Source organism: Typopeltis vanoorti, chromosome 15 (assembly GCF_054136105.1).
Source record: "Typopeltis vanoorti isolate ZY-2024b chromosome 15, IOZ_Tvanoo_1.0, whole genome shotgun sequence".
Classification (NCBI taxonomy): domain Eukaryota; kingdom Metazoa; phylum Arthropoda; class Arachnida; order Uropygi; family Thelyphonidae; genus Typopeltis; species Typopeltis vanoorti.
The window spans coordinates 66,143,471-66,156,135 of record NC_143563.1 but is presented as its reverse complement, the minus strand read 5'-3'; the positions used below and the strand labels follow the sequence as shown (position 1 = coordinate 66,156,135).

Sequence of the window (12,665 nt, the reverse complement as noted above, 5' to 3'; positions counted from 1 at the left end):
CTCTTGAAATATTATGATTTGTAGTAAGGCTTAGGTGTTAGCAATCATTCGTTATCAATTTATTTATGATATTGATTCTCAAAACACAAGAACATAAATATGATAATTCATTAAGCAGCTGATATTTCACTGCAAATCACCTGTGAAGCAGTAAAAACAAATCATAGACTCAAGGTACTAACAATCAGTAAATGCAGAAAGAAATCAAAGTTGCAATAGAGAAAGGAACTAAAGTTATATCATTATCATACCCTCTAGGACTGAAGATCTGTTGGGCTGAAGGTAGTCTTAAAATGGCCATCTTCCAAATTTTGATAATGCAGCTGTGCTTGTTGAGGTCTTGAGAAGTGCTTCATTGTTGATACTTAAGGATAATTATTAATCCACTAGTACTTAACCATAATTTTAGGATAAGGTAGTTAGTCTTATGCCTGAAATATATATATATATAGGATTTTCAAAAGAGTGTATACAATTTTGCAGGAGAACAGCCAATAACTCGGAAGACGTACAAAAACTGAGTGTCATAATGTAGTGAAACACACAAATTTTTGGTCACGTAACTTTATTACCAAATGATAACACTAAATGGCATGATACATTACACCATTTGAAAATGGCAACTTTCAATGGTGCAGAGTGAGCATGTTGTGTGTTTTGATTTGAGAAAATGAAGTCTGCAACACAAGTTCAGAGGAATTTCTGCACACAATATGGCAAAGAGCCTCTAGACACACCATCTACACGTGGCACAAGAATTTTGTGGAAATAGGCTGTTCTGTACATCATCCAAGGTCAACAGGAAGGCCACATGCTGCCGATGCTGTTGTGGAAGAAGTTCAGGAAAGATTCCAGAGAAGCTCTGGAAATTCAACCAGACAGGCATCTCGTCAAATTGAAATGCCGCATGTAACCGTGTAGCATGTTTTTACGACAAGGTCTACATTTAAGGCCCCACAAATTTACCTTTGTACAACATTTGAAGAAAGACAATAAGAAGATATGCCAGGATTTCTGTAAGGAAATGATCAGTAGGATAGAACAAAATAGAACTTTTTTGGACACAATCATTTTCAGTGACAAGTGCAATTTTCACGTAAGTGGACAAGTAAACACTCACAACTACAGAATTTGGGGAAGTGAAAATCTACATGCCATTGTAGAACATGTTTGCAGCACCCCAAAGGATAGCATTTTTTGCACCATAAGCAAAAAGGAAGTGTATGGAAAAAAGAAAGTATTTGTACCACCACTACCAGCCAATTTGGATGAACTGCCATTGCTGAAGTTACACCAGATATGCTCTGCCGCATGTGGCAGGAAATTGATTACAGATGGGATGTCTGCAGAATTACTGGAGGCAGTCATATCAAACTTTAACTGTCCATGTTGAAACTTCAGGTGTTACTCTACATTTGCATGGTAATAAAAATCTCATCTATTGCTATTTACCTTCTATTGTCATTCAAAGTTGTATACTTCCTCCCTCCCTTTTTTTTTTGAAACACCCTGTATATCTGTGTGTAAATTATGCATGTATTTCTGGCTAGTTTACTTAGTTACAGGATAAAAAACCTGAGTTTCCAGAAGGTAAAACCCTGAAACTTTCACATGAGACCATATAACTTGCCTTCAATTTGAAAAGCCCTGAATAGGATTCTTTGCATCCTAGATAGAATTTGAACCCAGGATTTTCCATCGAGAAGGCTTCATCAAAACCAGCTGAGCTATGGATACCCAATACATTATTGATGCCTACTCTCACATATGTAGTGTCGTAGTTTTCTTCATTTAATCCTGGGTGCAAGTAGAGAGTATAGCAGTTTTAAGCAACTCTCATATCACTATATTTTTCACTTAGATGATGCTACATAATACTGCTTGAATTTCTTTGCATAGCAACTGGAACTTGGATTCAGTAAGCCAAGAACAATGCTGCACCTTTTGTACTGCATGTGAACACTGCCATTTTTACACTCATATATATATACATCACAGATGAGATACTGCTAAATACTATGAGGAAAATGTGATTCTATCAATGTTAGTTAATGAAGTGTATGCCAGATATTGCATATGAATACTCATAATACTCTCCATCATTCATGTTATACTTAACAGTTTTAAACAACACCTCAAGAATGAAATAAATAAGATATTTATTAAGTTGCCGATATTTTGCTAGATTTTAAACCAACAACTGCAGAGCACAAATAATTTGTCACAATACACAGGCATTGACGATTAGCATTGGTAAAGATTAAGCTATAATGCATAAAAGAATGGTCTTAATTTGGCACCATCCTCCAAATTTTTGGTAAATTAACACAGCCTTATTCATGTTGTGGCTTCTGAAAAGTAATCTTTCTGACTTGTAATGACTTCTATATAAAATTGTAATTTTTTTTTTTAATGTGAAGGGATGCTCAAAGCATGATCTTCAGCAAAGGTTTGTTGATTGGTAGAGCCTCTGCTATTTGAGCACAGTTAGTAGTTGGAAGGGGGATCAATCGTTTGATGCTGTTGGCACACTCTCCCTCAATGAGTCATGGACTCCTTGGAGGTGTCACATAATAATAATAATTACTATAATGATGACAGCAAATGCATTTCTTGTGTTCTTTGAGGTGGTTGTTAACAGACCCTTCCATCTGTCCACAGTAGCCTACGTTACAGGCACAAGGTCATACACTCCTGGATATTATAGAGAATGGGATTTGTCCTTTGGTAAACAAATGTATGTGTGGGGGTAGAGTTTAATGTATGGTGTGGTGTTTTCAGATGTACTCTGGATATACGGGATGGGAATAGTTGTGGTTTGGTCTTGTGTACTTGGAGAGAGAGAAGAGAATGGTGGTGAGGGGGAATACATGTAGTGTTTTATTTGTTTTATAATGGGTGTAGCCATTGGTTAAAAATGTGTGATGAAAGCAGTCGAGTTCAGTAGTAATAGCTGTGTGTCATTAGAACAGACAACTCTGGCTTAGCCAGCTACTTAATAAATATTTATTTTGTTTAATAGTTTTATTTAACACCATTAACTGTCAACTTGTAGGTTGCCAAAGCCTGTTTACACAGACAACAATACTCTTCTTTTGCATTGTAAGAAACTTGCCAAACTTAGTTTTTAATTAAAGAAATTACTTATTTGCAATGTTATTGATTAACTGTAATCGGTAACACCACAGGTAAAAAAAAATTAACTGTTATGTAAATAATTGGAAAATGTGTAGCTTCCATTTTGTTTCACAGATTTTTCTGCCTCTCCTCTGTTAGCATCAAGCTCCAATAACTACTTACTCAACATATACTTCTTATAATATTTTATAAATAACTATACAGGAAGGCCTCATTTTACAAAGGTATTAGGTTCTCAGCCCACTGTTTGTAAAGCAAATAATTTCTAAATTGAAGTAAAATTATAATATATTTAAATGAGATTGGTTCTTTCAGTACAAAAGCTGACATATAGAAGTTAATAATTTTGACATTTTTATAGTGAATCATGGTTATTTTATAATTATTTTGCATAAATAATGTTTATAAATAACATAAAGGCTTTGTTATGTTATTTATAAACTTATGCACAACCCTCTGAAGATTGTAAGTAGTACACCTTAAAGGTGGCAGTGATACCCTGGTCCATTGGCTGCAAAAGCAATGTAGTATTGGGGATAATAAACCACTTTAGCATCAAGTATGTAAATTTTCAAGGTTTGTTGGATGCCCAGGGACATTGTCAGGGACTAAAACAACTTTATTAGGAAGTTATGTGCAGCACAAAATTTTGCTACCTCTGGACAAAAGTATAAAGCGTACCATTCAGTAAAGATTGTCTAGATCACCCATGCTTTTTTTTTTTTTTTTATTAGAATGCCAGACAACAGGCAAATGAGTCATAACACAGGCTGTCTCTTCATAGTACACCAACAGTGTTTTTAATTGGAATGTGTCTTGATTCATCACCACCCAGCAGCAGTGTAAGTCTGTCTTTTACAGTCTTAAAACCAGAACTAGATTTCTTGTCACAGGCCATGTATATCTTACTAGGCATCTTTTTCCAGTACAGACCATCTTGTCCACATTAAAAACCAAGTCAGAGATGTAACTATCGTCATCAGTTATTTTCTGGAATTCAACTGGATGCTCATTTGCTGCAGAAACTAGCTGCTTCACCAGAAATTTTAACATTGCGACTTTTTGTCCAGTTTTTTAATCAGAAAAAAAAAAACTCATGCTTCCCACAAATGACTCTTTTCCACCAGCTTTTTCGTTTATTTCATTAAACAAGGACTGCCTTGTCCATGATTACTGCTTGAGTTACAGGAGTATTGTTTTGATCCATATCATCAATCCACAGCACTAATAATTTTTCCATCCCCTCCCCATTACTTCACTCATTGAATGTGATATTCTTGACACTTTTGCATTAATAATTCTTGCTTGGGAATGCTATTACCCATCTGTATTGGTTACTGTTGTTGAAACTGTAGGTGTTAACTTTTAATGCATTGAATCACTTCCATTTTTATCTCAATGGTAAGTGATTTTCTGCTTGTTTTAGCTAAGGAAGACATTGAATCGGTCCCACGTTTAGATGACATGTTTAATTTATTGAAAATGTCATCTAAACATGGGACCTAACATTAGTATTTACCAACATTAAATACTACTGTTAGTAAAACTTTTTTTAGTAGTCTTTAGAATGTGGTTCACAGTGGATCCAAAGATAAATGGACTTTCTAATCTCTGCCCAGAATACCTTATAAAACAAAGGACAATTGCAAATGCTGCGTTTTTTTCTTTTGTTTTGTTTTGTTTATGATTTTTTTGCTGTTGATTTTGAAATGTTCATTAATTTGAATCATAAATACAGGAAACATAAATTGAGACTTTCCTGTATGTGTATGGCAAATTGTTTATTCCTTTGAGTTTGATATTACACCAGGTGCAAATAGCCTTTTATATGAAAAAAAAAAAAGAAAGAAACCACGGTTTCTTCCAGGTGAGCAGTGCTTTTTTGTAAAACAGTAGGTGCTGGTACTCATTCTTTGCTAGCAGGAAAAATTGAAAATTAAAAAAAAAATATATATATATATTGATATTTTTACTTCATAGTGTGATATTTTTGAGATAAGAACATTAAATATACACAGTTTATTAAGCATAAATTTATTGTACAAGTATATAAAAAAAACAAACTAAAATGTATATGATAATTTTAATAAAACACATCACTGAAGGTGCTAGTACATTGTATCATTGCATACCATCCCAAAAAAGGCACTGCAAGTAAGTATCAGTTATATTTGAAATATTATTATTATTATTATCTGAGACCTTCAGGGAGTCAAGGACTCATCGAAAAAGGCTGTAAATTACCCAACCCAGCTATCATACCTTCCCTTAAATTCATTTACACTAGATGTACTCACTACCCCCTAAGAGCAAATTATTCCACTCACTCACTGCTCTCTGGGAGAAAAACCTAGCTCTTACCCCTTTCTTGACTGAGAACAACCTTAACCTCCATAGATGCTCCTGTGTTCTCTCCCCACCTTCCTTATAACGAAAAATTTCATCATTTGAAATGCTGTAACATCCATTCAAAAGTTTATAGACCTCTATCATATTACCTCCTCTTTCTCCTGTTATCCAGACTCTGCAATCCACATACTCTCAATCTATCCTCATAATCTGAATCCCATAATCCAGATATAATCTTTGTAACTCTTCTTTACACCTTTTCCACGGCTTCTTTATCCTTTGGAACCCAGGAGACCAAATCTGTGCACAGTAATCCAGGTGTGGTCTTATCAAAGCCTTATGAAGAGGAAAAATTATTCCTTATCCTTACATGTCAAGGCTCACTTCAACATAGCAATTATCCTCTGAGTTGTATTTACAACTTTTGCTATGTGACCATTGAACTTTAAATTCTTATCCTCCAATACAACAAGATCCTTGCCTCTTCAGTTTCTTGTAGCATAATCCCACTAATATAATATGCCACTGGAATTCTAATCACGTCAAAGTGCATAACTTTACACTTACTAACATTAAACTGATAGCCATTTTCGTTTGCCCAGATTTCCAGTCTATTCAAATCATTTTGTAATTGCTGAATATCAGTAGCGTCCCTGATTGCCCTGCCTATCTTATCATCATCATCATCAGCAAACAATTGCAAATCTGATGATAGACCCTTGATGGCATTAATGTAGAGATTAAACAATGATTGCCCTGAGGTACACCACTGGTTACTTTAAATCTGGCAGATTCACACCCACTATATACCACTTTTTGATATCTGTCTATCAACCATCCCCTGATCCAAGTCAATAGATTATATTCCAATCCTATTCTCCAGTTTACGCAACAGCCTATTGTGTGGTATCCTATCAAATGCTTTAGAAAAATCCAACATTATCATAGTGTATTCATTCCCTTTATTCAACTCAGCCATAACATTGTCATAAAATATGAGCAAATTGTTAAAACATGACCTTCCTTTAGTAAACCCATGCTGTTCCCTGCAGAGTATATTGTCTACCCATTTCTGTATGCAAGTTCTTACCAACTTCTGTAAAATCTTCACTACCATACCAGAGATACTAATAGGTCGGTAGTTAGACACATCAGTTTTTTGCACCACCCTTGTGCAATGGAACTATCATACATTCCTTCCATTCCTGTGGTATCATTCCTGATCTGAGACTCAAGTTATACAAATGTGTGAAAGACCTAGCCAATTCAGTTAACATTCCTTTAGTAAACGGGCTGATATTCCATCTGTCCCTATTGACAAATTCTTATTCAGGTTATGCAAGAGCTTTTCAACCTCATTTTCATGAACCTCTAACTCTTCGTCCAACGTAGCAGTAGCACTGTGCACCATGCTACATACACCTGATTGATATATCTTAGCAAAGTGAACTCATTAACTGAACAATCTCCTTAGTTTCCGACACTCGTGTACCATCTGCATTCAATAAAGCTATTCTTCCTTTTGCTTGCGGCATAATGATAAAATTCTTTTGAAGCTTGCATGGCCAATTTCTTTTCATACTCCATTTTAGCTTCTCGATTCTCACAATACTCGTTACTTTTCTGGCCTGAGGTTTATATATTTCATAACTCCTCTGACTCTTATTCTCACAATATTCTTTCCACATCATCTTCTTGTGGATCTCTTGCTTAATAAGACTGCACATCCACTTCACTCACAACCTATTTATTCTTCGAACACTAGGGATAAATTGAGATACAGCCTCATTCAAGCTCTTTTTCAAAGATTTCCATGCATTGCTGACATTTTTTTTCCATTCAGTAACTGATACTATGGGACCATAATAGTATTCTTCTAAGTTGATCATAATTTCCAGCTTTGTAGTTCAGCATGTAGCCTGTTTTAATCAGAGCTTCAATACAAGTAGATACTTCCAAAGAAAGAACAACCTGATCACTGTCACCAATTGGTGGTAAAATAACCATATTCTTGACAGAGATCCCTTCTGACGCTATGAGCAAATCCAACACTCTTTGATCTTGAGTTCCTTCTTTCACATGCTGCTTGAGAAAGTTGTCTTGCAACAATTCAATAAATTCCTGTTCTTTCTTATCATGAGATTTCTCTTCTACCCAATCAATGTTTGGAAAATGAAAGTCACTCATAATGATCATTCGCTTGCTACCCATAAAGCTAAATTGGCAATGCATTTCTTCATTCCCTACTGTTATGTCGTTGTTCTTCTTACTTTTCTATATTTTAATTCTATTATGGTTGCCTTACTATACTATAATTAACTCTCTTCTAATTCTCGATTATCTTTAACACTCAATTCAATTTGCATCTATCACTCGCTATATTCTACTCAATCTATAATTTGGGCTGTTTCTTAGACCAGTCATGTGTATTCTTTAAATATTAGAGGCTTTATCTTAGTTAGAAACTGAACCCTTAATTTTATTATCTGAGACTGTCTCCTGATCAAATATTGGCACATTTATTTTTTAATCTACACCAGCCAATAACCATAGGATAGATGAGACTTATCCAAGGAGACCTTCTCAGAATAATATACAGCGGTGAAAGTTCTAGCACTTATATATAATCTAATTCAATTCACCTATATCAAACTTAGTATGCAGTCGTGGCTCATAAATCTCTACTATACTTCTATATCCCTCCCTCTTAGGTTCAGTTTTATGAGTGGTAATTTGAATTCATATCTCAGGCCAATATCAGGTATAAAATACAAAACATGTTTATTGAGGTCTAAAATTTATATATAAGGAATGCACCAAACACATGGTTATTTCAATTTCATTCTAAGTAAAAGAATTAGATAACACAGCTAAATACCCTTGAATATGAATAATAACTTGCTCTACTGTATTGCTCATTAAAATACAAAATTTCTAGTTTATAATTTTATCCCCTCAATCATTTCTAAGTTACTTAATATTTCTCACATTTATCATTGTTATATCACATACAATCTCCTTCTCGGACATTTCTTTCCAGTTGGGACAGGTCACTGCCAAATATAGTAATCTCTTAAAAGTTCACTATCAAATGTCCACACCCTAAATTACATAGTGTCCACTCATTTCTTTAACTGGAAACATAAAATAAATTCTCTACTTTACCATCCCCTGGAATGATTATCTGGTCCATTCACTTTTGTCTAGACATCTCGATCTTTCCGCTGGCTTTCTCCCATGTGGTCACTTACGATGATCGCACGATATGGTTGTTCCGAAACGATACGCCGATGTGTTGCCCTGGTCTCACTCCATTACTGCTTACAGTTTTCAGCATTGCCGGTTCTTCAGTCTTGCTCAGCTGCCCTGCTATGAAGGGTTAGCTAGCCAGGACACTCGATCTACGGGAGACGACGCGTAACTTCTACGGCCGATCCGGAATCACCCGGCTGGCGGGAGAGAGAGCCAACGTCCACAAAAAAAAAGCAGGAACCAGGAACCAAAAAAGCCTTGAGAGGGGCGGGCAAACCCCTTTTATATCACCTCCTTTGGCGCCTTCTCTCCACTACGTTTTTCCACACGGCACGCATCTTCCGAGAATGCATTCGAGCTTCATCTTCCATATAATTTCTCTCTGCCTTAGGCCATAACTTACACTGGACGGCTAAGACGTGACCTTTAGACTTTAGCTTACACTCAATTAATTCACATACACCGCATAGGATAATCTATTTTAACTACATTTTTATACAAAATTCCTTTCATGACTTTGTGTAAACAGGATTAATTTCACATTTCTAAATCAATTCTTTCAGCTCTACTTAAGGTTAATATATGTGTATTTATTTTCTTGCCCAAGTACAAGTTTCTCATTGTTTACATTTTTGACTTGTTAGATTGAATGAATTAATTCCTTTCCAAATTTGATCATTCATGATGTAACACTACAATTGAGTCGCCAGGTCTGTATCAACACCCCCACCATATATTTCATTCTGTTAACCTCCACTTCACACCAGATAGACTCAAACTCATCACTACATGGGACATTGTTACCATCATTGCTTTCTTGTATTTCTACCCTAACTGGACTTAAGTAATCTGATATCATTAGTCGCACTCCTCCTCCTCCTCTCCTATTCCTTCTGTCATTCCTAAAAATAGTATATCCGTTACACACGATCCCACTTACCATATCTGATTCTGATAGCCAGGTTTCACTAATGCCAACAATCTTAGGCCACATCATATTCAATAAAGCAACAAACTCAACCCCTTTATTTCTAATGCTCCTGTCATGTGTGTATAGACATAATAAATTTTGGTCTCATACCAAGAAGTAATTTCTCCAGGTTTCTGATGCCAAATGAATTCAAGTGCAGGCCATCATTCTTATACAAATCTTTTCTGCCATCAAACACACCTCACACATCTAAAAACTAACATCCATATCATCTACATAGCTTGTGTGTGAAATCATTTGTTACCATTGCCCTCCCTTTTAACTCAGTACTATCATATCTAGGGAGTAATCCTACAATTTTTACTCTTTCACATTTCTTTCTTGCTTCTTCTAAAAGAACTTTCATATCTTCTCTCAGACTATGTTTGTTACCACTTAAATTATTAGTACCTACCAGCACTACCATTTCTTTATTGGTTTTCAATTACGTTTATCATATTTTTAATTTTCGCTCCCAGGAAAATAGAAGTGGTGACTCCCTCGGCAAAGCTCAAATTTTAAAATTAAGTCACCATAACATATTACGTCTTTTTTCTTAGATATTAACTGACTTACCTTGTTGTTATTAATATTTTGATTTCCATTTTCAGTATTTTCCTGCCTGTTCTTGTTCTCATCCTTTTTCTTATCCTGTCGAAGTTTAGACAAACGTTTTTCCAATTCCTTGGTCAATTTCCTAATAATTTCTTTTAACCAAGTTATTTCTAGTGTCAACATAGCCTCAGATAAATTATTATCATCACTGCAGCAGTGCATGATAAGTTCATGATAAGTGCTCTCCTCAGTAGCAACAACTTTAGCTTTAGTGACTGCCTTGTTACGACGAGTTTTTGGCACCATTTTTAAGAGTAGTAAAAACTAATAATATTTCTGAAATTATGTTATAAAATGCTTTAGTACAATAACTACACTAAAAAACTACAATTAAATCTAAGAAAACACTTAATAAATCAACAAAAATCACAAATCTTTCAGGAGCTCTCTGACAGTACGTCTTTTCACCTGCTAGCATCAACACCAGACTTCAGAAATAGCTGTAAATTCTACAAAAACCACAAATGATATTACTCTCTATAGACATTCTTTAAACTTCCACATTAAAAACAGCAGGGAAAGTAAGAACTTATGCACACTCAAATCACAAAGTGATTTTTGGGAGTGTACAACAGAGAGAGAGAGGGAGAAATTTCATTTAACTCTTTATATATGTTGTATATTGGTGCTGTTTTTATAGAAGGTTCACTCTGGTTCATATCATCATGATTCAGTAATGATATTTCATATTTTTTTAAAATCTATTTTAGATGAGAAACAAATGCATAAAAGTGGAAAGGCCATTAAAACACATCTCAGTTTGTTTGCAAAATTTTTGAGCAGTATTTCAATTTTTAAATTAATAAAACATCAGTGTTATATATAAAATAGCACACATAATTAATGTAATATATTATAATTAGAGAATATAATTTAGAAACACATATTGCATTTATTGACTTTGAAAAAGTTAAAAGAAACATATTATTTAACATATTAAAAGAAAGACAAATACCAAATAATATCCTAAAAGCTGTCACAAGTATATATGAAAATAATCAAATACAAATAAGATTAAATCATGAGCTATCATATACAAGAGAGATAAACCAAGGGGTCCGACAGGGATGTCCCCTCTCAGCAACTCTTTTTAATATCTACTTAAATGAAATAATAATAAAATGGAGTAAAAATTTACATCAAGGAATTAAACTTTCTTCTACAATAAACTTAAACACTCTCCTCTTTGCAGACGACCAAATAATAATTACAAATTCTGAAGATAACTTACAGAAAGCTATTTTAGATCTAAATGAGATATCCAAAGATTATGGTATGATAATATCAACAGAAAAATCAAAAACTATGGCCTTTAAAGGACAAGATCCAGCAAGAACTAAAATAGTATTAGATAACAAGATCTTAGAACAGGTGAATTCATTTAACTACCTAGGATGTATGATCACTTATGAAAATGAAAAAGATATAAACATAAAAATTGCAAAATATTTAAAAATAACAGGAGTAATTAACTCTATATTTAAACCAAACCTAGTTCAAAAACAAACCAGGCTAAAAGTATACAATACATTAGCCCTACCGGTCTTAATGTATGGAAGCGAAATCTGGACAATAAAACAAAAAGACAAACAAAGATTAACAACAGCAGAAATGAAGTTTATGAGAAAAACCGTAAAGTATAACCTATTTTATCACAAAAGAAACGAAGATATTATGAAAGAATTAAACCAAGAACCAGTAATTGAACAAATTAAAAAATATAAGCATAGATGGATGGAACATGTTCAAAGAATGAAAACAGAAAGATTACCAAAACAAGCCTTAAAGTACAAGCCATTAGGAAAAAGAAAACCAGGACGTCCTCTTAAACGATTCAACGATGACTTCTAAGGCCGGAACAGGCCATACTAAGCCTAAATCCTTGATACGTATGATGACGATGATGACATAATTAATGTAAAAAAGTATTTTTTATAGGATGTTGTGGAAATACGTTATGGAAAAATTAGATATTTTTTATTGAGCAGATAACTATCCCAGAAAATAATATAGGATGATAGTGCATATGCAATTATTTCATGCATGGAAGAAAAAAAAAAAAGGAAAAAAAATCTTTTTTTTTTTCTTCTTGAAAGGCAAAATGAAAGTTTTGCCTTTCAAGATTTCAAATAATTTAAATTGGTGTTCCCAAGGCAATGAGGACTACCTGTATCTGTTTGATATTACAAACCATCTCGAATCAAGGATATAGATGAGAAAAAAATGAAGGATAGGAAACTTCCTGTATAATATAATGTATATGTTGGCAAAGCCTAATGCCACTTTATGTAAAGGAATTTATTTTAAAAAATCATGTTTTATCTTTCTCTTCCCTTCACAA

At 34.1% G+C, this 12,665-nt stretch overlaps 1 protein-coding gene across 7 annotated transcripts in view; it reads left to right on the top strand.

Moving 5' to 3' along the window:
- dmpd (F-box protein dampened) overlaps positions 1-12,665 on the top strand; it is a 152,375-nt gene that overhangs the window by 77,661 nt on the left and 62,049 nt on the right. The window lies entirely within an intron of this gene.